We start from the raw sequence: 25,051 nt of genomic DNA, 5'->3' as shown, positions 1-25,051 counted from the left end.
TTTTTGTGTTTGTGGCATTGAATACCTTGTATTAATATATGATATTTATTAAAACATAACTAGTTAAATAAATAATATTATAGAACAATTTAGAAGACACAGTTAAGTTAGTTGAATATATATATATATATATATATATATATATATATATATATATATATATATATATATATATATATATATATATATATATATATATATGTTCAGGTTCATTTGAGACCATTATAATTTTGTGAGACCGTGAGACCAAATCTAAAAATAATTTTAAAATGCAAAATAAATAGAAAAATCCAAAAATTCTTTTATTAAATATTATTTTCGGAAAGTGAATTAACTAAAAAAAATATAAAACAATCCCATTTTTTTTTGAAAAATACGTGAAATGTTTTAACATAATATTACACTGTACATATTCTAAAAAATAATTTTAAAATGTAAAATAAATGGAAAAATCCAAAAATTCTTTTTTTAAATATTATTTTCGGTAATTGAATTAACTAAAAAAATAAATACAAATAAAAAAAATCCTTTTTTTTTGAAAAATACGTACACTGTACATATTCTAAACAATAATTTTAAAATGCAAAATAAATGGAAAAATCAAAAAATTCGTTTTTAAAATATTATTTTCGAAACTTGAATTAACTAAAAAAACAAAAAAAAATTAAAAAAAAAATCCCGTTTTTTTTTAAAAATACGTGAAATATTCTAATAGAATATTACTAAAATATGTAAAAAATGTATTATTTTTTATTTTTTTTGGTATTTTTTTTTTGGAAAATATATATTTCAAAAATAATATTGGGAAAAAAAATTGAAAATTTTCAATTATTTTGAATTTTAAAAATGTTTTTGTTTTATCTACTAAATGAGTGGCTAAGATTGCGTCTCACGGTCTCACAAAATTAAGCCGTCTCACATGAACCTAACCCTTTATATATATATATATATATATATATATATATATATATATATATATATATATATATATATATATATATATATATATATATATATATATATAGGTTCAGGTTTATTTGAGACCCTTTTAATTTTGTGAGACCGTAAGATCAAATCTAAAAATAATTTTAAAATGCAAACTAAATGGAAAAATCCAAAAATTCTATTTTTTTAAATATTTCTTTTGGAGCTTGAATTAACTAAAAAAATAAAAATAATAATAAAAAAAATTAAAAAAATTCCATTTTTTTAAGAAAAATACGTGAAGTAATCTAATAGAATATTACACTATACATATTCTAAAAAATAATTTTAAAATGCAAAATAAACGAAAAAATCAAAAAAATCTTTTTTTAAATATTATTTTCGGAACTTGAATTAACTAAAAAAAATTTATAAAAATTAAAAAAAAATCCAGTTTTTTTTTATTTGAAAAATACGTGAAATATTATACTGTACATATTCTATAAAATAATTTTAAAATGCAAAATAAATGGAAAATTTTAAAATTTCTTTTTTTAAATATTATTTTTGGAACTTGAATTAACTAAATAAAAATAAAAAAATAAAAAAAATCTCGTTTTTTTTAAATACGTGAAATATTTTAATAGAATATTACACTGTAAATATTTTAAAAAATAGTTTTTAAATGCAAAATAAATGGAAAAATCCAAAAATTCTTTTTTTAAATATTATTTTCGGAACTTGAATTAACTAAAAAAAAAATTACCGTTATTCTTGAAAAGTACGTGAAATATTCTAATAGAATATTAGTAGAATATGTAAAAAGTGTATTTTTTTTTAGTTTTTTTTTTTAATTTTTTTTAAATGTTTTTGGAAAAAATATATTTCGAAAATAATATTGGAAAAAAATTTTCGAAAAATTTCAATTATTTTGCATTTTAAAAATGTTTTTGTTTTATCTACTAAATGAGTGGCTAGGATTGCGTTTCACGGTCTCACAAAATTAGGCCGTCTCATATGAACCTAATCATATATATATATATATATATATATATATATATATATATATATATATATATATATATATATATATATATATATATATATATATATATATATATATATATATATATATATATATATATATATATATATATATATATATATATATATATCATTCTCATTAAATATTAAACGGCGTAAGTTTAGATATTTTATATAAATCATTCTCACTTTAAGGACATATCTTTTTAATAATTTTTATAAAATATTTAAATTGTTAATATAAATATAACGTTAAAATCTGGACTTAAATCGAAATTTCAACTGAATATTAATTTTTTTTATAAATTATAGTGTTAAATGCAAAAGTTAAATTATTGTCCTATATTAACTAAAAAATCTCCTAAAATCAATTTTATAAGTATCAAGAGTTTCTCATTCAATAACTTAAAAGTAACTTAAATAACAATAGTTAAAAGTAACTATAACAAAAATAATTAAAGGTAACATTATGTAAAAAATTATATTTTTACTTTTAAAACATAAACAATTTTGATGTTTTAAATAAGACAAAATTGTGAAAATGGTAATTGTGGTTCGCCGGTTTCTTTGTGTAAGGTCCAAAAAAAGTTTATTAGCAAAAAAGGTCATTATTTTGTTGTTTAACTATGGTTTTGGTTCCGATTTTGTTAACTTTAACATTTGAATGTTAACTTTTTTTATAATGACAATTTAACCCTTAGGGACCATTTTTGCAGTTATCTCTTTTTACCAAATTACAAGGACCATTTCCGCAACTCTTGATTTTAAATCTTTTTTAAATCTATTGAATTATTTTATATTAATTCTTCTTTCTTTTTAATTTTATTGAACTATTATACATTAATTCTTGTTTTAATATTAATTTTAGTGGATTAATTTTTTATTTGATTATTATATATCAGTTAATTTTATTTCTAATATACAATATTTATATATTAATAAATATTACATTATTATATTACTAATTTCTTTTAACTACTTTATTAAAAAAAATTTGGATTATTTAAAAAAGTTATTATATTTTTTTATTGGATTATTACATTTAATTTATTATATTGTATATATAATAAATAATATTTTAGTGGATCGTTAATTTATTTTAAATATATAATATTAATTCTTCTTAATTTATTGGTTCTATCATAAAGTCTTCGGAATACGCAAAAGCACCTTATCTCACTGTCGAAAATCGTCGGGACCACCGCTAATCACCTTCATTGAATGTCCGACGGAAACACTACCAACATGTTTCACCCAACGCCGCTATCTAGTAGCCATGTGCGACAACCTCTTCACAATTCGTCATAATCCTTTATATTTGCCACCGAGCCGATCGTTTTCCACTCGAACCATCACAATTTGAACCACCAAGAAGTACAACGTAAACACCCCAGACACTTCCTCCATTTGTTGCCTTTGACTAACTTACGCTAGAAAATCATACTACCTGGTTAGTTCCTCCATTCGTTTGCTTCCACAACCCAGGCATAATGTAACATCCCGATTTCCAGGTATGAGAATTTTTATGAAAAAGGCAAATTTTCCTTGGAACTCGACGAGTTGATGGCCTCAACTTGACGTGTTGAAAGTTTTTGGGTCGCAGATCTTTTTCGACCAACTCGACGAGTTGGAGAGGAAAACCCGACGAGTTGGTGGCTGAATACGAAAACCCAAAATTTAATGGTGTTGCACCTTGTTTAAAGGCCTTCAGTCCCATTGATGGCCTCTCTAATCGCCTCCTCTGTCCAGAAACCCTAGAATTCGTGCATCTTACCCTAAGTTGAGTGTGTGAACTTAAAAGTTGCTTCTTTGGTCTCATTTTTTTTAAAGAGCTTGAAGTTGGTAGTGCCTAGCTTGAAGGGAAAGCTATAGATCCAGAATCTCCTTGAGTTTAGCTACTCTTTTGAAGTTGAGGACCTGGGGTATTCCAACTCGATGGTTGATTAGAACCATAATATGTTGTTTTGTATATGTGTTATTGTTTGTGTGTGGGTACTTTGGGGGAACTCACTAAGCTTCGTGCTTACAGTTTTGGTTTATTGTTTTAGGTACTTCAGTAGATTGGGTTGCCTTTACCAAAACAACTTGATAGGATGATTTATGGAGAGAGAGGATATTATGGTTTATTAATATATTATATTAATAATATATTAAAAGAGAAATCATATTAGTTAATTAATATTGATCAATAATTAATTAAGAGATTGATTTTGTGATCAAAAAATATTAATTGAACTAAGGGGACTGAAATTGCAATTATAAGATAATTGGATTTGGGTTGTAGATCATTATGGATATGAAGGGGACGCAAATTAGAGTGGAAGCCCACTATGATTTCGTCCATGGCCTTATTCCAGAAGTTTCTTTAGACTGCTTAAGGCCTAAGTCATCCAATTAGAGTTTTGACTGAAACCCTAGCATCACCACTATATAAGGAACCCATATGGCATCATAAATCGGCCACTAGAAACCCTAAGACTCCTAAGAGCCGATTTTGTGCCTCAATTCCCTCTCTTCAAAGATTATATTCTTGTCTTGGTGTTTGTAAGCCATTAGAGGAATTACAATTGTGATACTAAGCTCTTGAAGTTGATGATTCTTCCTACTTGTGAAAGGTAATCATCTAAACTTGCTTTAGTTATAGATTTCAATTTTATAGTATGTTAGATTAGGGTTTACAAGCTTTGGATGATTTGCATGTGTAACACCCCAAATTCTGGTATGTTATTTAAATAATTTTTTTAAGTTTTCAAGAGGAACTCGACGAGTCAGTAGCCAGACTCGTCAAGTTAAGTTGGGATTTTTTTGAGCACGTGTAAGTTGGCGACTCGGCGAGTCCGCCAGCCTGGATAAAACCCTAATTTCAAGGGTTTGCACCCTATTTAATCAACTTTTGGGACCCCAAGTCAGCCCCCATCACCCCCATAGCATCCTCCTCGAAACCCTAGAACTCTCTTTGCATTTTTGTGTGATTAGGTGTGATTCTTTGAAGATCTTGAGAAACGAAGGAAGGTAGATCAAAAGGAGAAGAAGGAGATCCAAGATCCTTGTGGCATTTTAGAGTATAGTAAGGTATAACTCGACCCTTTTCTGTTTCTATGCTTTAATCCCCATTGGAACACCGTTAAAGCTATTCTTGAACCATTTCATGGCTTGGTAGTGGCATAGAGGACACATTGAGATGAATAGCCTTCGGATCTAGTTATGTTTGAGTTCCAGAAGCCTAGATCTAATACCTTTATGGGGCCATATTGCATGAAAGCCCTAGATCTACTCTTATAAGTGTGTTTTGAGCCTTAAACCTTCATTTGGTGTTTATTTACACGTAAAGTTGGAAACTTTACGTGTTAAACAAGCCCTTAGAACCCAGATCTATGAATGGAATGAACTGGATTCAAGCAGAATCGAGTATATAGTGGTTTCATGTACACAACTCGACAAGTCGTTCTTCAGACTCGACGAGTCGAGTCGCGAGTCCCCTATTTTCTCCTTTCGAGTTATGCCGAGTGGAACCAGTGAGTGGGAGTGGACTCAGTGAGCTGGAGGTTAGACTCATTCATGGAAGGACTCGGCGAGTCAATGCCCTGACTCGGCGAGTTCAAGGCAATATTCATGCCTCAAGAACAGACTTGGTGAGTTGTTCATACAACTCGGTGAGTTGTTCATACAACTCGGCAAGTCACAGCCAGAGGGTTCATCTGATGAAGGAGGACTCAACGAGTTGTTCATACAACTCGGCGAGTCGGATGCAGATTGTCTGAGTGTTAGTATCGAAGAGGAACTCGCCAAGTCTATGCCAAACTCGGCGAGTAATAGTGAGTAAAAGCAAGAAAATGAGAGTAAGGACTCGACGAGTTGGTGACACAAATTGACGAGTCAGGTCAACTGAATGTTGACTTTGACCGATAGATTGACTTTGGCTAGGGGTAAGATAGTCATTTTACCCTCAGTATTATTATCAGTATTTGATTGAGGGTACTTATGGAAATTGTACCCGGGGTAAAACCGGAGCCGCAACAGACAGATTCGGGAGCAGTTCCTTCAGCAGCTAGGCTACGAGGTGAGTTTCCTTTCAGTAGGAACGAGTCTAAGGCCACAATGTCGGCCCATTTAGCTAGCTGTAGTTTCCGGACTTCAGTCCGATGCAGTAGTTAGTATGTTTGATGCCTTCGTGGCTCAGTCAAGATTTATGTGTTATGTGTTCCGGGCTACGGCCCGATGCAGTATGCAGTTATTTGTTCATGCTAGTTGATATGATTATGCTATGCTATGTTATGCTCAGTCAGCTTTTGGACTTCGGTCCGATGCAGTTAGTTCCGGACTTTGGTCCGTTGCAGGGGACAAGGTCCCAGTCAGTTCTGGACTTCGGTCCGATGCAGAGGGCAAGGCCCTGGTTAGTTCCGGACTTCGGTCTGATGCAGTGGGCAAGGCCCAGTATGTGTTATATGTTCTTGTATGGTATGTGGTAGCTTGGGGGAGCTCACTAAGCTTTATGCTTACAGTTTCAGTTTTGGTTTCAGGTACTTCCGTAAGTAAAGGGAAGAGCTTGGGATGATGGCATTGCACACACCACAACTTCAGTCTTATTCCTGGGAGTTTGTTTTGATTCATAGTTTGATTTGACACAAATATTCATGACATTTTATTATGAGTTGAGATATTTGACATATAGTTTCATGATATGACGATCAGTATATGATTTTTATTATTATTAAAACAAAAATTTTTGGGTCGTATTTTTGGATGTTACAAGTTGGTATCAGAGCCTTGGTTTCGGAGATTCAGGCACACTCTCGGGTGTGACTGGACTCAAACTGAGGAAATGGTATAAGGATTTTCACAAGTGTTTTTCAAAAGAATTTTTGAAAAAGAAAACTTAAAAAGGAGAAAGAGTTTTGAGAAAAGAAAAAGGGTGTGGTGCATGCGATCAACCGAGCTCAAGTAAGTACTCCCAAATTACCCATACAAGTTTATGTTATGATTATCAGTTTCAGTTTCAGTAGAACATCATGCTAGAAGAGGACTAAGGATCTAAGAGGATACCTTATGTGCCTGCTATATGTGTTTCAGCTTTATGAGAATTGCATGCTAGTTGAGTAGACAGCAGTAGGATAACCTGTTTAGGTTATGCCTGATAGTATGAGCTTAGCCTTTGTATGTCAGTACAATTCCTTGTTATGAGGATAGAATTGCTTGAGTAGTTTCCTGTGTCTGAATGCTGCTTGCTTTGTGCTTTGTGGGGATCTGAGTGACAGGAGTTAGCCATTAGGTGAATATGTCACGTCACATGTGAACAGGGTTGAATAATCTCAGAGTGCTAGATTTGGCCCTATTGCGCAGCTCTTGTATGAGTCTAAACGTTGTAGGGACGGGCCATTTACTCGAAGGATTATCTGAGCCTCGCCACATGTGATGGTATTCAGGTGATGGCTAATTGGCATTACAAGGAGGCCTTCAGTAGTTAAGGACTGGATTGGGTAGAGTCAGAGATTTCCCTAGGGCAAGCCTAGGATGGGAGTAGCAGAGATTAGTAGTAGTAAAAGTGACTTGGTGGAGTCAAGGAAATACTTGAGGAAAGTACGGATAGATGTGGAAGGTAGTATGGGCCCGTACTACTGAAAGCAGAGGATCCGTACTCGAATCAAGGAAAGCTGAGATGAGACCAGGAAACTTGTGATAGTAATGATCCCTCGAGATATATTTATGTTCCTGAAGTTTATTATGATGTGTTTTCAGAATGGTGGTATTACGCCCTAGACCAGCATTCGGCAGTTCAGGTGCCGGAGGGGGATCAGGACCATACCCGGAGGCCGGGCAGTTGGATGAGCAGACTAGGGAGTTTCTCTCTTCAGAGATTACTCGCATGATACTTGAGCAGACTCTTGTGATCTTCGGTTCGATCAAGGAGGGCATCTTAGAGTTGATGGACGAGAGGTTGAGCACTTTTCGTGCTGAGGTAGCGGCCATGATGGGGCCACGCACGCTTACTTTCAGGGAGTTCCGGGCATGTGGAGCTCCAGATTACCACGGGGCACGGGACCCCATAGCGAGTACTAGATGGTTGGCGGATGTGGCCAATGCTTTCCGCATGAGCAGATGTCTCGAGGGGGACAAGGTCAGATTGGCGTCCTGTCTTTTGAAGGACACGGCACGAGATTGGTGGGAGGGGGCCGGTCATGCCATTGGGGATGACGCAACTTTGGATGCTATGACCTGGGCTGACTTTACCACTAGGTTCAGGGCGGAGTTTGCACTGGTCATTGAGGTGCAGCAGTTGGCCAGAGAGTTTCAGGATCTTACCCAGACTATAGAGACAGTGGCAGAGATTACCTCCAAGTTCAGGGAGAGGGCTCTTCTTGTTCCTCAGTACGCGGCTGATGAGGAAATAAAGAAGGCTCGTTATCATGAGATGCTGCGGAGTGATATCCGCCAGTTCGTGAGCCAGTCCAGCTGTAAAACCCTGGATGACATGATTGCTATGGCTCGAGAGAGAGAGAGAGAGAGAGAGAGAGAGAGAGATTGACCTTGAGATGGAGAGAAAGAGGAAGCCGGAGGCGGCTCCAGGTTCAGGGAGTTCGGGCAAAAAAAGCCCAAGGGTTCAGATCACAGAGCTAGGAGTTAGCAGAGCCACGGTCGGTGTGGCAAGTGTGGGAGATTGCACGATGGTGTGTGCAAGGCAGGGAGTGCCAGCTGCTACAAGTGCGGCCAAACTGGGCATATGAGAAGAGATTGTACAGCCACTACTACCACCGTTGCGGCATCAGATCTGATTTGCTTTCAGTGCAATCAGAGGGGACATAAAAAGTCCCAGTGTCCGAGTTTAGCTGCTGCGGGGAAGGTATCAGCACCTGCTCCTGCTACTTTGAGGATTATAGATGGTCATCAGGGCTGAGTCGAGACGCCGATGGCGAAGAGTAGGGCTTTTCCAATGACAGCAGAGGAGGCGCGAGCGACTCCTGATGTGGTGACAGGTATGTATTTCCTCCTTAGCTCTGCATTTATTATTGATTGTTTCTTATGTTTATATGTTTTGTATAGGGTCGTTCTCAGTGAACAACATTTCAGTTACGGTATTGTTTGATTCGGGGGCTACCCGATCATTTGTCTCTCTTGCGCTTAGCAAGAGGTTTAGGAGAGCTCCAGGGAAGCTAGATTGTCCACTTGAGGTTGAGATAGCATCTAATAGGACCGTTAGGGTTGCAAGGGTACACAGAGGGTGTTCCCTACAGCTATTCGATGAGCACTTTCCGGTGGACTTGGTCCCTATTCCCTTGCGAGGGAATAAGGTCATAGTAGGCATGGATTGGCTGAGCCCCAATGGGGCTGTGATAGATTGTGAGCTACAATTGGTGAGGGTCCGCACTCCCAGTGGGGGAGAGTTAGTGATTCAGGGTGAGAAGCCACAGCACGGACCAGTTCTATGTTCAACAGCGAGAGTGAGGCGCTACTTCCAACACGGTTGCGCCGGTTATATTGTCTATGTTTTAGATGCCTGGGAGAAGGGAAAGATGATAGTTGATGATGTTCCGGTGGTGTGAGACTACCCGGACGTATTTCTAGAGGATTTGTCGGGAATACCTCCTGAGAGGTAGGTTGAGTTTGGGATTGATCTAATCCTTGGTGCGGCTCCGATAGCCAAGGCACCGTATCGGTTGGCTCCCCCAGAGATGCGGGAGTTGTCTACGCAGCTGCAAGAGCTGCTAGACAAGGGTTTTATTAGGCCGAGCAGTTTGCCTTGTGGTGCACCGATTTTGTTTGTAAAGAAAAAGGACGGGTCGCACCGTATGTGTATAGATTACCGGGAGCTGAATAAGGTAACGGATAAGAACCATTACCCACTTCCGAGGATAGATGATCTGTTTGATCAGCTTCAGGGAGCGTCTTGGTTTTCCAAGATCGATTTACGCTCCGGATATCATCAGATGCGGGTCAGAGGAGAGGATGTGCAGAAGACCGCTTTCAGGATCAGGTATGGTCATTATGAGTTTGTGGTGATGTCGTTTGGGCTCACCAACGCTCCAGTCGCGTTCATGGACCTACTGAATCGCTTGTGCAGGCCGATGCTGGATCGGTCTATGATAGTATTCATAGATGATATCTTGGTGTATTCCAAGACTTAGGAGCAACATGGGGAGCACCTGAGAGAGGTGCTATAGGTTTTGAGGAGGGAGAGACTTTTTGCAAAGTTCTCCAAGTGCGAGTTTTGGTTGCGCGAGGTGCATTTCCTTAGTCACCTCGTCAACCAGAAGGGTATTTTGGTAGATCTGACCAAGATAGAGGCCGTGATGCAGTGGGAGGTCCCGAAGTCTCCATCCGAGATTCGGAGCTTCCTAGGTTTGGCAGGGTATTACAAGAGATTCATCTAGGATTTCTCCAAGATAGCAGTACCGCTCACCCGACTGACCAAGAAGTCGGTAGCGTTTCGTTGGGGGCCTGAGCAGCAGGTAGCGTTTGAGACCCTCAGGCAGGGATTGTGCGAGGCACTGATTCTTACCCTACCAGAGGGAGTAGAGGATTTTGTAGTCTACTGTGATGCCTTGATCACAAGTATGGGAGCAGTGTTGATGCAGCGAGGCCGTGTGATAACTTACGCCTCGAGATAGTTGAAGCCTTACGAGGCTAACTATCCTACACATGATTTAGAGTCGGGGGCAGTGGTGTTTGCCCTCATGATTTGGAGACATTACCTTTATGGGGTCCGATGTACCATTTACACGGATCATAAGAGCTTGAGGTACCTCATGGATCAGCCGAATCTGAACATGAGGCAAAGGCGATGGTTAGATGTACTAAAGGATTATGATTGTGAGATCCTTTATCACCCAGGGAAGGCCAATGTGGTGGCCGACGCCCTGAGCCACAAGGCGGCAGCAGCCCAGATCAGGGATATATGTATGAGAATGACAGTGATTACTCCATTACTGGAGCAGATCAGAGAGGCTCAGGTCGAGGGCCTCAAGGAGGAGAGGCAGAAGTGTGAGAGGATCGTGGGACAAGTAGCTTCTTTCGACTATGACAGTCGAGGATTGTTGACCCTTCATGGGAGATTTTGGGTGTCGTACTGGGGAGGTGTACGACAGGTACTGATGGATGAGGCCCATAAGTCTAGATTTTCCATCCATCCAGGGGCGACGAAGATGTATAGAGATATTCGACCCTATTATTGGTGGCCCTGCATGAAGCAGGATGTCGCCTGGTATGTGTAAAGGTGCTTGACCTGCAGGAAGGTCAAGGCAGAACACCAGAGACCTCACGGAAAGATGCAACCCTTAGACATTCCAGTGTGGAAGTGGGAAGACATCACCATGGATTTCATCACGAAGCTTCCCAGGACTGCACGTGGAGTGGATTCGATTTGGGTCGTTGTGGATTGGTTGACGAAGAGTGCTCATTTTATACCGATCCAGGAGAGTGTTGGGTTTTGAGCATTCTAACACTTCCTAAGTGTACATGCAACCCTAATAAACCTTGGATCTATGTTTGTCTAAGATACATGCAAATAATTATTTTTCCAAGGTTCATATCCTAACTAGCATGGCATGGGGAACATGAATCAAATAAAGCTAGTAGAAATACTTACCTTGAAGTTGTAGTTGATTGCTTGGAGTTTTAGAGCCTAGCACCAATAGTGTGGATGCCTCAAGTGGAAATCACAAATCACCACAAACTTGGAACTTTGAGAGAATAGTCACTACTATCTTGAAATCGGCCTTCACCTCAACAAGTGTCAACTAGTGTGATTTCAAGAACCAAAGCCTCCTTTATATAGTGTGATGGATTAGGGTTACTTCCATGTAAACCTTAATACCCATGTCTCTTCATTTCCATGAGATCCATGGGTTAAAACTCCATGGAGTATCCATGGACTTTTCCCATGCAAGCCTAGCTCATTCCAAATAAGCACTAGCCCACACTATATAAATATAGAAGCCCATATTTAATTAGTAATATCTTTGATCTCTAAATTAATCCTAGATTAATTATAGATCACTACTAATTAAATAATATGATATTATATTAATATATTAGAACTTATAATATATTAATAATTCATAACTTGTACTATTCTCAAATATTATCCATAAATTGTTCGGGTGAAGTGCAACCCAAATGGACCATGACGGGTCGGGTCAAGTACATACCAAATATAGTTATGGACTTAGACACTATATCCAACAGAGAGTATATCGGCGGAGAAGCTAGCCGATATTTATGTGCGAGAGGTGGTGGCACAGAATGGAGTGTCTGTCTCGGTGGTGTCAGACCGAGACGTCCGTTTTACTTCCAGATTCTGGAAGCGGTTTCACGACGAGATGGGGACTCGTCTCCATTTCAGTACCGTTTTCCACCCTCAGACGGACGGACAGAGCGAGAGGACGATCCAGACTCTCGACGACATGCTCCGGGCATGTGTTCTAGATTTCGGTGGCAGTTGGGATACATATCTTTCGTTAGCGGAGTTTTCGTATAACAACAACTACCATGCTAGTATTGACTGCCCTCCTTTCGAGATGCTATACGGGAGGAAGTGCACGACCCCGATCTGTTGGGGCGAGGTCAGTCAGCATGTCATTGGGAGCACCGAAGTGGTGCTCAAGACGACAGAGTTGATCCAGCAGGTTCGTAGTAGACTGCAGACTGCGCAGAGTCGGCAGAAGAGTTACGCCGACAGGAGGTGTTCAGACTTGGAGTTTCAGGTGGGTGACATGGTTCTCTTGAAGGTATCACCCAGGAAGGGTGTCATCAGATTCTGAAAGAGGGGCAAGCTGGGCCCCAGGTTCATTGGTCCTTTTAGGGTTATGGCCCGGGTGGGTCGGGTCGCCTACCGATTGGATTTTCCGACAGAGCTTAGCCAGATCCACAACAGTTTCCATGTTTCTCAGTTGAGGAAGTGTTTGGTGGACGAGTCGGCAGTAGTACCCATGGAGGATATTCAGGTTGATAGCAGCATGAATTATGTCGAGAGACCAGTTGCGATCTTAGATCAGAAGATGAAGACCTTGAGGAATAAGGTGATTCAGTTAGTGAAGGTGCAGTGGCAGCACTAGAAAGGTTCTAAATGGACGTGGGAGTCCGAGGAGGAGATGCGGGAGCATTACCCAGAGTTGTTTCCAGAGTCAGCGGCAGCAGACTTCGAGGACGAAGTCCGAGACAAGTGGGGGAGAGTTGTAACACCCTAAATTCTGGTATGTTATTTAAATAATTTTTTTATGTTTTCAAGAGGAACTTGACGAGCCTGTAGCCAGACTCGTCGAGTTGAGTCGGGATTTTTTTGAGCACGTGTAAGTTGGCGACTCGACGAGTCCATATTCCGGACTCGGCGTCCGCCAGCCTGGATGAAACCCTAATTTCAAGGGTTTGTACCCTATTTAATCAACTTTTGGGACCCCAAGTCAGCCCCCCATCACCCCCAAGAGCATCCTCCTCGAAACCCTAGAACTCTCTTTGCATTTTTGTGTGATTTGGTGTGATTCTTTGAAGATCTTGAGAAAAGAAGGAAGGTAGATCAAGAGGAGAAGAAGGAGATCCAAGATCTGTGTGGCATTTCAGAGTATAGTAAGGTATAACTCGACCCTTTTCTATTTCTATGCTTTAATCCCCACTGGAACACCATTAAAGCTATTCTTGAACCATTTCTTGGCTTGGTAGTAGCATAGAGGACACATTGAGATGTATAGCCTTCAGATCTAGCTATGTTTGAGTTCTAGAAACCTAGATCTAGTACCTTTATGGTGCCATATTGAATGAAAGACCTAGATCTACTCTTTTAAGTGTGGTTTGAGCCTTAAACCTTCATTTGGTGTTTATTTACACGTAAAGTTGGAAACTTTACGTGTTAAACAAGCCCTTAGAACCCAGATCTACGAATGGAATTAACTGGATTCAAGCAGAATCGAGTATATAGTGGTTGCATGTACACGAATCGGCGAGTCGTTCTTCAGACTCGACGAGTCGAGTCGTGAGTCCCTTGTTTTCTCCTTTCGAGTTATGCCGAGTGGAACCAGTGAGTGAGAGTGGACTCAGTAAGCTAGAGGTTAGACTCATTCATGGAAGGACTCGGCGAGTCAATGCCCTAACTCGGCGAGTTCAAGGCAATCTTCATGCCTCAAGAACAGACTCGGCGAGTTGTTCATACAACTCGGCGAGTCACAACCACAGGGTTCATCTGATGAAGGAGGACTCGACGAGTTATTCATACAACTCGGCGAGTCGGATGCAGATTTTCTGAGTGTTAGTATCGAAGAGGAACTTGTCGATTCTATGCCAAACTCGACGAGTAATAGTGAGCAAAAGCAAGAAAATGTGAGTAAGGACTCGACGAGTTGGTGACCCAACTCGACGAGTCAGGTCAATTGAATGTTGACTTTGACAGATAGATTGACTTTGGCCAGGGGTAAGATAGTCATTTTACCCTCAGTATTATTATCAGTATTTGATTGAGGGTACTTATGGAAATTGTAGCTGGGGTAAAACCGGAGCCGCAACAGACAGATTCGGGAGCAGTTCCTTCAGCAGCTAGGCTACGAGGTGAGTTTCCTTTCAGTAGGAACGAGTCTAAGGCCACAATGTCGGCCCATTTAGCTAGCTGTAGTTTCCGGACTTCAGTCCGATGCAGTAGTTAGTATGTTTGATGCCTTCGTGGCTCAGTCAAGATTTATGTGTTATGTGTTCCGGGCTACGGCCCGATGCAGTATGCAGTTATGTGTTCATGCTAGTTGATATGTTTATGCTATGCTATGTTATGCTTAGTCAGCTTTCGGACTTCGGTCCGATGCAGAGGGCAAGGCCCTGGTTAGTTCCGGACTTCAGTCCGATGTAGTTAGTTCCGAACTTCGGTCCGATGCAGGGGACAAGGTCCCAGTCAGTTTCGGACTTCGGTCCGATGCAGTTTCTGAGCTTCGGTCCGATGCAGAGGGCAAGGCCCTGGTTAGTTCCGGACTTCGGTCCGATGCAGTTTCCGGACTTCGGTCCGATGCAGTAGGCAAGGCCCAGTATGTGTTATATGTTCTTGTATGGTATGTGGTAGTCTGGGGGAGCTCACTAAGCTTTATGCTTATAGTTTCAATTTTGGTTTCAGGTACTTCTGCAAGTAAAGGGAAGAGCTCGGGATGATGGCATTGCACACACCACAGCTTCAGTCTTATTCTTGGGAGTTTGTTTTGATTCATAGTTTGATTTGGCATAAATATTCATGACATTTTATTATGAGTTGAGATATTTGACATATGGTTTCATGATATGACGATCAGTATATGATTTTTATTATTATTAAAACAAAAAATTTTGGGTCGTATTTTTGGATGTTACAGCATGTACAATAATGAAACCTATATCCAAAACTTTAGGGTTTTGCATGTGCACATAGGAATGTTCTTTTGCTCAAAACCCATCAAAAAGGACCGACTTAGTGGCAAATCCGGAGGATACCGACGAAATGTGAACTGGATGGTAGTGTTTCCATCGAAAATTCGATGAAGGTTATTGACGGTGGTCCTAACGATTTTTAACGATAGGGTGCGACACTTTTACGCATTTTAATGACTTTGTGGTGAAACCAATAAAATTAAAAAGAATTAACATTACACATTAAAACTAAATGTATAATCCAATAAAAAAATGAATGACTTTTTTTATTTATTTCTATGGTAAATTTAATCTAATAAAATAGAAATTAAAAAATAAAAAAAATTAATTAAAAGAAATTAATAATATAATATTATAATATTTATTTATATATGAATATTTTATGTTAAAAATAAAATTAATTAATACATAATAATCCAATAAAAATGAAATTATAAAAACATTAATGTATTATAATTTAATAAAATAAAAAAGAAGAAGAATTAATGTATAATATTTCAATAAAGTAAAAAAGAAAATTGCAAAAACTGTCCTTATAGTTTGGTAAAAAAGAGACAACTGCAGAAAGGGTAAAACTATCATTTTAAAAAAGTTAACTGTCAAATGTTAATGTTAACAAAATAATGACTAAAACCACAGCTAAACAACCAAATAATGACATTTTTTGATAATAAACTTTTTTTTTGGACATTACCCAAAGAAATCGGCAAACCACATGGACAATTTTTGCAATTTTGTCTTTAAATAATTACAATGATATAAATTAAAATGTTAAGCAATTTAAAAAAAGAAATAATTAACTAATCATAACAACTATAAACAACATTAAACCATATTTTATATTGAATTTAATCTTATGTAACCTGCAGGTAGATGTCGTTGAGACGATTGAGATTATATAATTTTAATACATATCTATATTATCATATAATTCAAAATAATCAATATTTTATATCGAATTAGTATAAGAATTATTATATCGAAGTTAACAACAGTGTCGTTATTATATTTTTTAAAAAACAAATATTTATACATATTTCAATTTTATAATCATATTATGTGCTACGTATAGATATTAGTCTAATGTAAAATGTAAATAAATAGTCTCTTTGAATTAATATTTAATTTTATTTATGTCCACTTAACCCCAATCTCAAAGAAGAAGGGTATCTCTGAATACCGTTAAGCTAGAAACCTAAGAAAAATTATATAGTGAAACCTAAGATAAGTTATATAGTGCGGTGAAATCTTGATATAAATAAAATACATACTAACTATTATTATTATTATAATTATTATTTGTTTTTCTTCCCAACAGACCAGTTGCAAAAACCCCAACCACAAATGATCCATTATTAATATTGACCCCATTATTTTCTCATGTCACATGCACCCACAGATATAGAACTGGTACTTAATAAATAGTGTGTCTGCTCTTAGACATGCGTTATGGTGACTTATTGGAGCACGTAAAGGTGATTTGGCATGTCTAAGCGTGAACTTCGTCCCAAATATATGCAATATGCGTAAGTGTGGTGTGGGGTGGCGTGGTTTACGAGGATTACAAATGAGAGAAATGAAATTCTCGAAAATGTACCTTAATCACAATATATTTTCGATTTTATTTAATTTTGCCAATAAAGTTTTTTTTTTCAATAGATTATTATTGTCTGTAATTTAATTACTTGTCAATTAAGTCATGTTGTTCAATTTCAAATAGATACCCCATGGAAAAGCCAACATGGCATGTGACATGTAGAGGAAGCTCACCAGTCATCATGTCACCCCATGGCTTCCAATATTATCGATACTATACGCGTTTTGATTTCTTGGAACTTAAGTTCATGTTTAGATTTCGGGGATGATGTGTGTTTGGATCCATCCAAAAATCCAACTAACACGAATTATGATATCCAAGTGAGTTTTAATACGCAACGGAACAAAGAAACAAGACACGAACAAATAACAAAAGAGATAGTGTGAAGATCAAACTAGACCTATAACTTGAAAGTTCGGTGAAAACAAACGAAGACCTATTGGTTTGAGTTCGAAATCAGTATTAGGATGCGCATCCCAATAAAGACCATTTTTGAATTGTATGCAACAACTCAAATGAGCAATAGTTCAAATTTTATAAACTTCAATAGATTAACATAGTTATAAATGATTGACAATGACTTTGTATAACCTTACAAACTACCAGTAAAAGAAATCAAAAGACACCTAATAACTATGTCAATTAATGACTTTATTAAAAACTAGTCATAAAAGACTTTATTAATTATTAAAAAAATAAAAACGATTGCAACATGGAAAACCGACTTTTCAACTTTTGAGGCGACTCTTAGACTTCCGAGACCTTGCGTTCACATCCAACTCCTCGGAATGCCTATTGCAACGAAGCCCCTCGGAACTAATGGGCTTGGAATTAGAATCGGAACACAAACACCCATTGAAACCAAGTCCATCAGAACCAAACTCCTTTTTGTAACGAATCTCCCGTTTGTCACGATCCATAAACGCATGCGACAACTTCCATGTCTATGAACCTTAATGCAACAAACCGCATCACAACGACCCGTATCGCAAAGAACATCAAATGAATACTATATGATGTGATCGTTCACAACCAATCACAACAAACCGCAACCATCAGCGGTCAAACTTGGATCGCAAGCAACAGACAAATTGGATCGCCCTCCATGCATGGATCGGAACTGAAGTAACTTTCGTATTGACCTTCCAAATTCATATCATCCCCTCCTCCTTTGGAAAGAATTGTCCTCAATTCATAAAGGACTTTATACTTTCCTGTAAATAGAATCTTGAAAGCAAATCAACTCGAGCCAACTTCATTGAAACGACGTGAATTTCAAAAACAATTTTTTATTTTTCAAACACAATAAACTCATATAACATTCTCAAAATCTCATGTTTATCAAATGTCATCACAATAAAACATATCCCATAATCTCAAAACATAATCTTCTTCCAGTGTGTACAAATCATGCTGGCGCCTTCCCGCGATCCTCGGTAGTACCTGAAACACATATCACATAACACGGTAAGCATAAATAATTAGTGAGTTCCCCAAAATACTACATACAACACATATGCCACTCGAGGCTATAGCTCTACGAGACCTTCCAGTCAATGTGTCTCAAGGGCCTTCCGGTCCCATAATCTGAGTAGACCTTCCGGTCCTACTCCGTTGACCTTCCGGTCCATACCATCTTGACCTTTCGGTCCCTCCACTGCTGACCTTCCAGTCCATACCCTGTTGACCTTCCGGCCCATACCATACTACTCATAACATACATAACATATACATGTCACATAGAAACATATAATACATACTCGTCATAGCACATAAGACCTTCCGGTTGCACATAATTACCTCCCTAGGTAAGGTATAGTGAGAAGACTCACCTCAGGTAATCTCGGAAAGTTTCGAACTCAAAATACTGATCTAGCCTCCACCTAATCATATAAAGTAATTTACCTCTAATTAACAACGATTATCAAAGGCCAGACTAATCCCTTCCTATAATCTCTCAGAAGGGGAAAAGACCATTTTACCCCTCCAATGGTCCAAATGTCCAATTATTAACTAAACCTTAAAAGTCAACAAAAGTCAACAAAGGGCAGTACGCAAGGTGTACCAACTCTGTACGGGGGGCGTACCCCAGCTATCCAGAATCGGGGATCTCAATTCCTACGCGGCGCGTTCTAAGATTTACGCCCAGCGTAAGTCTCGGTTTCATGCTCTTAATGTTTTTGGTCTGAATCGATTAAGATACAAGCTCATATTCCAGATCTAGTCCTTCTAATGCCTCTTAACCCATAAAGTCGAAGCCTTTAAGCCTTTGCATGGTTGTAAAGGTCACCAATCACTCCAAACTCTCATCCTCTTTCCTCATTAAGCCCCTATCTCCTTCATGACTCAATATTAACGATCAAGATTGGATTTTTATGGATCTACAACATATTTTATACTGAAATGGGGCTGATCAAGGCTTATGGATACCATTTACTCATAAAGTCTCCATCTTTGGGACAAAACCCCTAAAAATGGTCCATAATGCAGAAATCCAAAAAGGTTAATAAAGCTTTGAGCTTTTTACCTCCAATTGATGCTCCAACCACTGTAAAAGCTCAAATCCAAGGCTTGCACTCCAACTCTAGCTTCTACAATGGCCCTTCTTCTCTTCACAATCTCACTAGAACACTTTATCAAGTTCAAACACACACACGCACACATAAGCTCTACAACGAGGGTTGGATCTTTAAGGGTTTTGTTGGATAAGGTGTCTAAGTCCATAACTATTTTTGGTATGTACTTGACCCGACCCGGCATGGTCCATTTGGGTTGCATGGCACCATGCAATTGGATAGACTAAATGAGATAAATAACACTTGTGGTTATTAATATATTATAAGTTCTAATATATTAATAAGATTATTTAATTAGTTTGATCACGAATTAATCTTGGTATTAATTAAGTGATCAAAAGATAACTAATTAAATATATGGGTTGATTATGTAAATCATCCATTACTTATATAGTGGGCTAAGAGGCTCCATGGATAGTCAAGTTGGGTTAAACCCATTGGATGCTCCATGGAGGCTCCATGGGAGTTACAAACCCATGGGTCATGGAAATGAAGAGTCATGACACATTAGGGTTTACATGGTGTAACCCTAGATGTGTCAACACTATATAAAGCTCATGTGTTCTCCCAAAATCGGTTAGAAAAAAAAAACAAGAGGGCTAGAGCCGATTTTTAGGGTGTTATTCTTTCTCTCCAAGTTTACTCCATAGTATTTGGTGTTATGTGAAGCATTTGAGGCATCACACTTGGGGTGCTAGGCTCACAAGGTTTCAAGGATCAAAATCAACAACAAGGTATGTAGTTCTATCTTTTATTCAAGTTAAAATTGTTCCCCATGTATGCTAGATAGGATGATAGCCTTGGAAATCAACTTTGCATGATAATTAGACAAACATAGATCCAAGGTTATTGGGTTGCATGTACACTTAGGAAGTGTTAGAATGCTCAAAACCCATCAGTGGTATCAAAGCCTAGACTTGTTTGTTTGTTATTTGTGCTAGAAAGTTGAAACAAGTCGTAAAACTTGCTGTCTGCCTGATGAACTCGTCTAGTCCATGGGGGGACTCGCCGAGTTCATGTGTATCTTCATCCTACTCGGTGAGTAGGTTAGTGCACTCGGTGAGTAGGAGCCACAGAATGTAGATTTTCGACTTTTGCTGCTGGAAATGGACTAGAAACATTACCCTAAACTGTTTTGGTGTTATAAAACTTGTTTTAGATGGAGTAATGTTTGTTCTAATCCATTTACAATGGAAAATATCAATTTTTCATGATTATATGTGTTCATATGGTTTTGAAGCTTTGAATGGATGTTCATGTTCTTGATCTTATGAATTTAGATGATCATAGGAATTACTTGTAACCTACTTGGTAGTTTAATTCTTGATCATAATGTGTTTTAATGGAGTCCATAACTTGTCCTCAAGTTATGGAAAACCAAGAGTCACACTTGAATTAAAATCATTAAAAGAACACAAGAGTTAGAAAATGAAGAGTCTTCATTTTAAATACTCTAATTAACTCATAAGTTACAAGAAATGAAAAGTTTTGAAAGTTTACAAAACTTGCCCTCAAGTTTTGGAACAAGTAAAGTCTTGATTAAAACTTTAGTTCCAACCCTTAGTTTTTTTAAAAGTTAAAATTCTACCCTTATACTTATAGTATTATTATTTAATAATTATATATATATATATATATATATATATATATATATATATATATATGTATGTATGTATGTATGTATAAGATCAAAGTTGTCCTACCGCTAGTACGCCTCATTCATGAAGCCGGTCTATAAGGTGGGTATAAGGTTGTTGCCTATAAAATGGCAACTTAATGGGTGTCCACTCTCACCCACCGCTTGCTTGACCGGTGGAGGGTCGTTAGCCGAACGGGTAAGACAAGGACTTATAAATTCTCATTAAAAGTATAATGATTATTATAAAGTAACTAAATGTTTTCTAAATTCCCAATCTTAGTTGCTTTAGGAAAATGTGAATAAGGTGCTAATCCATGCAATTACACTTTGCACCTTGCTTAAGTCGTTGGTGGAGCGTGTGTGGTTTACCGGCACAAGAACTTGGACTTAACAAGGAAGGCAAAGGGTGACTTAAGGTTTTTCATGAGGTCGGAAGGAGCGCGTGTGGTTTACCGGCACAACGATTAAGTGAAAAACATTAAGGGTACTAAGTAATTTGCATGGTTACTTCACACGTTGTTTTGTGATCCTCGGTATCCCAGTCACAAAACATGAAGGGCACACTCGAGATTGAAACATGTCGTTGAAAAGTTCAATGAATCTCAAAGAATCTAGGAATTTCTAAAAGCCAAATAAAACCTAATAATTTATATTTCATTTTCATGGTGGAAATTGGTGAATCGTCATTCACCTAACTTTCAAATATGTTATAACTTGGATTACGACATCCCTCTTCTAGGTTATAATATATTGTGATTGGATCCTAGCCTTAATATTACATTTGGGTGTTTTATTAAGGACTATCCCTATATCTAAACTAAACCGTTTTCCTTCCTTTTCAGATGTCTTCCAACAATTCTACTCCTGGCTCAAACCCTACATGCTCCTTCTCTCTCATGAATCTCTGTGGGAGAGTCATCTTTGATGGATCCAACTTTACTGATTAGATCAGAAACATCAGGATGGTCACTCGTTACAAGAACAAGGAATATGTTCTTGAAAAGGAGCTTAAGGTGCCTGAGCCAACTGCTACTCCTGAGGAGTTTGCTGAATATGAGGCACATGAAAGAGATGCTTCCAAAGTGGCATGCATCATGATGGCCACCATGACAGCCGAACTCCAAAAGTCCTATGAGGAATACTATCCTTTTGAGATGCACCAGGATTTGATGGACCGCTACCATCAGATTGCTTGTCAAGAGCAATATGAAATCATCTCCTCTATGATCACAACCCGAATGAAAGGCGGCGAACCCATCACAAGCCACGTGCAGAAAATGCAAAGGTATGTGGATCGATTGATGAAGTTGAATGTGAACTTCCCTGAGGAGTTAGCAATAGATATTATTTTGCACTCCTTACCTTCGTGTTATGATCAATTCCGCATGGCATACCACATGAATAAGGAGGAAGTTACACTTAGCAAACTTCAGGGACTCCTAAATACCGCATAATCAGGTCTTAAAGGTAAGTCGGTTGTGACCACTCCTGCTACTACTCCAAACTCAGCACCTGTCCTGGCAATCGGGAATGGTAGAGGGAAGAAGAGAAAGAACCCTTCGAAGGGTACCAAGGGTAAGACTCTTGATGGCTCTTCTTCTAGCGGAACCAATAAAGGTTTTGTTACACCTTCTTCTGATCCCAAAGAGGCTGAATGCTTTTACTGCCACGAAAAGGCGCACTGGAAGCATAACTGTCCAAAGTACCAGCAAGATTTGAAGGATGGGAAAGTTAAACCCAACCATGCAGGTATTTACACTATCTCATCTAATAATTCACTCTATTCTAACTCTTGGGTCCTTGATACCGGTTGCGGTATTCATATTTGTTCTGAAATGAAGGGACTAAGAAGAAGTGAGAATGTGGAGCATGGAAAGATAAACTTGATCATGGCGAATAGGAAAGTTTCACCTGTCACCAAGATTGGAGTTTATACTTTGTTGCTAAGTAGTGGATTTACTTTAGATTTGAATAAATGTTGTTATTCGCCAGAAATGTTATTTCCTTTCATGCTTTGTATCAACAAGGTTTTACCTTTTCTTTTGATAATGAAACTGGTGGAATAAATGCTTTCTATAATAATGTGTTTTATTTTAAAGCATTACCTTGTGATGGTGTGTATGAAGCTGTGTCTGTTGTAGATAACTTAGGAAATAATGTAATGTGTATTGATTCTACTAATGATAATAACTTGGATAAAGCATCATTATGGCATTTTCGTCTTGGACATATAAGCAAGAAACGCATAGGCCAACTCCAAAAGGATGGAGTCTTGGAGTCGTTTGACCTAAAATCAGATGGTAGTTGCGAATCATGCTTACTTGGAAAAATGACAAAGTCACCCTTCACTGGTTCATGTGAGAGGGGTGAAGGTTTGTTGGATCTTGTACACACGGATGTGTGTGGACCCTTCAAACAGGCCACAAGGGATGCTAATCGTTATTATGTGACTTTTACGGATGATTATAGTAGATATGGATATGTCTACTTAATCAAGCATAAGTCAGAGACTTTTGAAAGGTTTAAAGAGTTTAAACAGGAAGTAGAGAATCAATTGGGCAGGAACATTAAGATGCTTCGATCCGATCGTGGTGGTGAGTATCTTAGTACTGAGTTCCTCGATTATCTAAGGGAATGTGGGATTGTCTCACAATTGACACCTCCCAGGACACCACAGTTGAATGGTGTAGCTGAGAGGCGCAATCGAACCTTGTTGGACATGGTTCGTTCCATGATGAGTCGAGCTACGCTACCAATCTCATTTTGGGGGTATGCCTTAGAGACTGCCACCCATATCCTTAATCTGGTCCCTACAAAGAAGGTTGCCAAAACACCTCACGAGATGTGGACTGGAAAAGTTCCTAGTCTAGCCCACATCAAGGTTTGGGGTTGCGAGGCTTTCGTGAGACGCGAGACTCATGACAAGCTCGAACCTCGAAGCGAGAAGTGTATTTTCATCGGCTACCCACAAAAATCCTTTGGTTACCTCTTCTACAGACCTAGTGAGAATGTGGTCTTTGTAGCAAGGAGGGCTGTCTTTCGAGAGAGAGAGTTTATAAGCCAAGGAGACAGTGGGAGGCAAATTGACCTTGAAGAACTTCAAGAGTCAAGTGGTGAAGGAACCTCAAACCCTAGCAGTCAACTTGAGGAGGAACCTCCTGTTGATCCAATTATACCTCCAGTTGTACCTCTGAGGCGTTCCACAAGGGTTAGGAATGAATCTGAGCATTACTATGGTTTCCATATTACTACGGAAGGTGAGACACTTATTAGTGATGAGACACTAGTAGGTCTAGATGAACCTAACAGCTATGCGGAAGCCATGGCAGGCCCTGAGTCTGCTAAATGGAAAGAGGCAATGGAAAGAGAGCTACAATCCATGTATGACAATCAAGTTTGGAACTTGGTTGACAATGTGCCAGGTCGTAAGACTGTAGGGTGCAAATGGATCTTGAAGAAGAAGACCGACATGGATGGTAATGTACACACTTATAAGGCTCGACTGGTAGCAAAGGGCTTCTCTTAAACTCCTGGAGTGGATTATGATGAGACCTTTTCTCCAGTAGCCAAGATTAAGTCTATTAGGGTATTGTTAGCCATAGCTGCATTTCATGACTATGAAATATGGCAAATGGATGTCAAAACCGCTTTCCTTAATGGAAAGTTGGCTGAGGATGTTTACATGAATCAGCCAGAGGGTTTTGTCAGATCAGAGTACCCTAATAGAGTGTGTAAGCTTGAGCAATCCATCTATGGATTAACGCAAGCACCTCGCAGATGGAATCTTTGCTTTGATGAGAAAGTCAAGGAATTTGGCTTTTCTAGGAGTGAAGATGAATCTTGTGTATATGTCAAGGTTAGTGGGAGTATAGTTAGCTTTTTGGTATTGTGTGTGGATGACATACT

Source organism: Lactuca sativa, chromosome 5 (genome assembly GCF_002870075.4).
Source record: "Lactuca sativa cultivar Salinas chromosome 5, Lsat_Salinas_v11, whole genome shotgun sequence".
Classification (NCBI taxonomy): Eukaryota; Viridiplantae; Streptophyta; class Magnoliopsida; order Asterales; family Asteraceae; genus Lactuca; species Lactuca sativa.
This window is presented reverse-complemented; position numbering follows the sequence as displayed.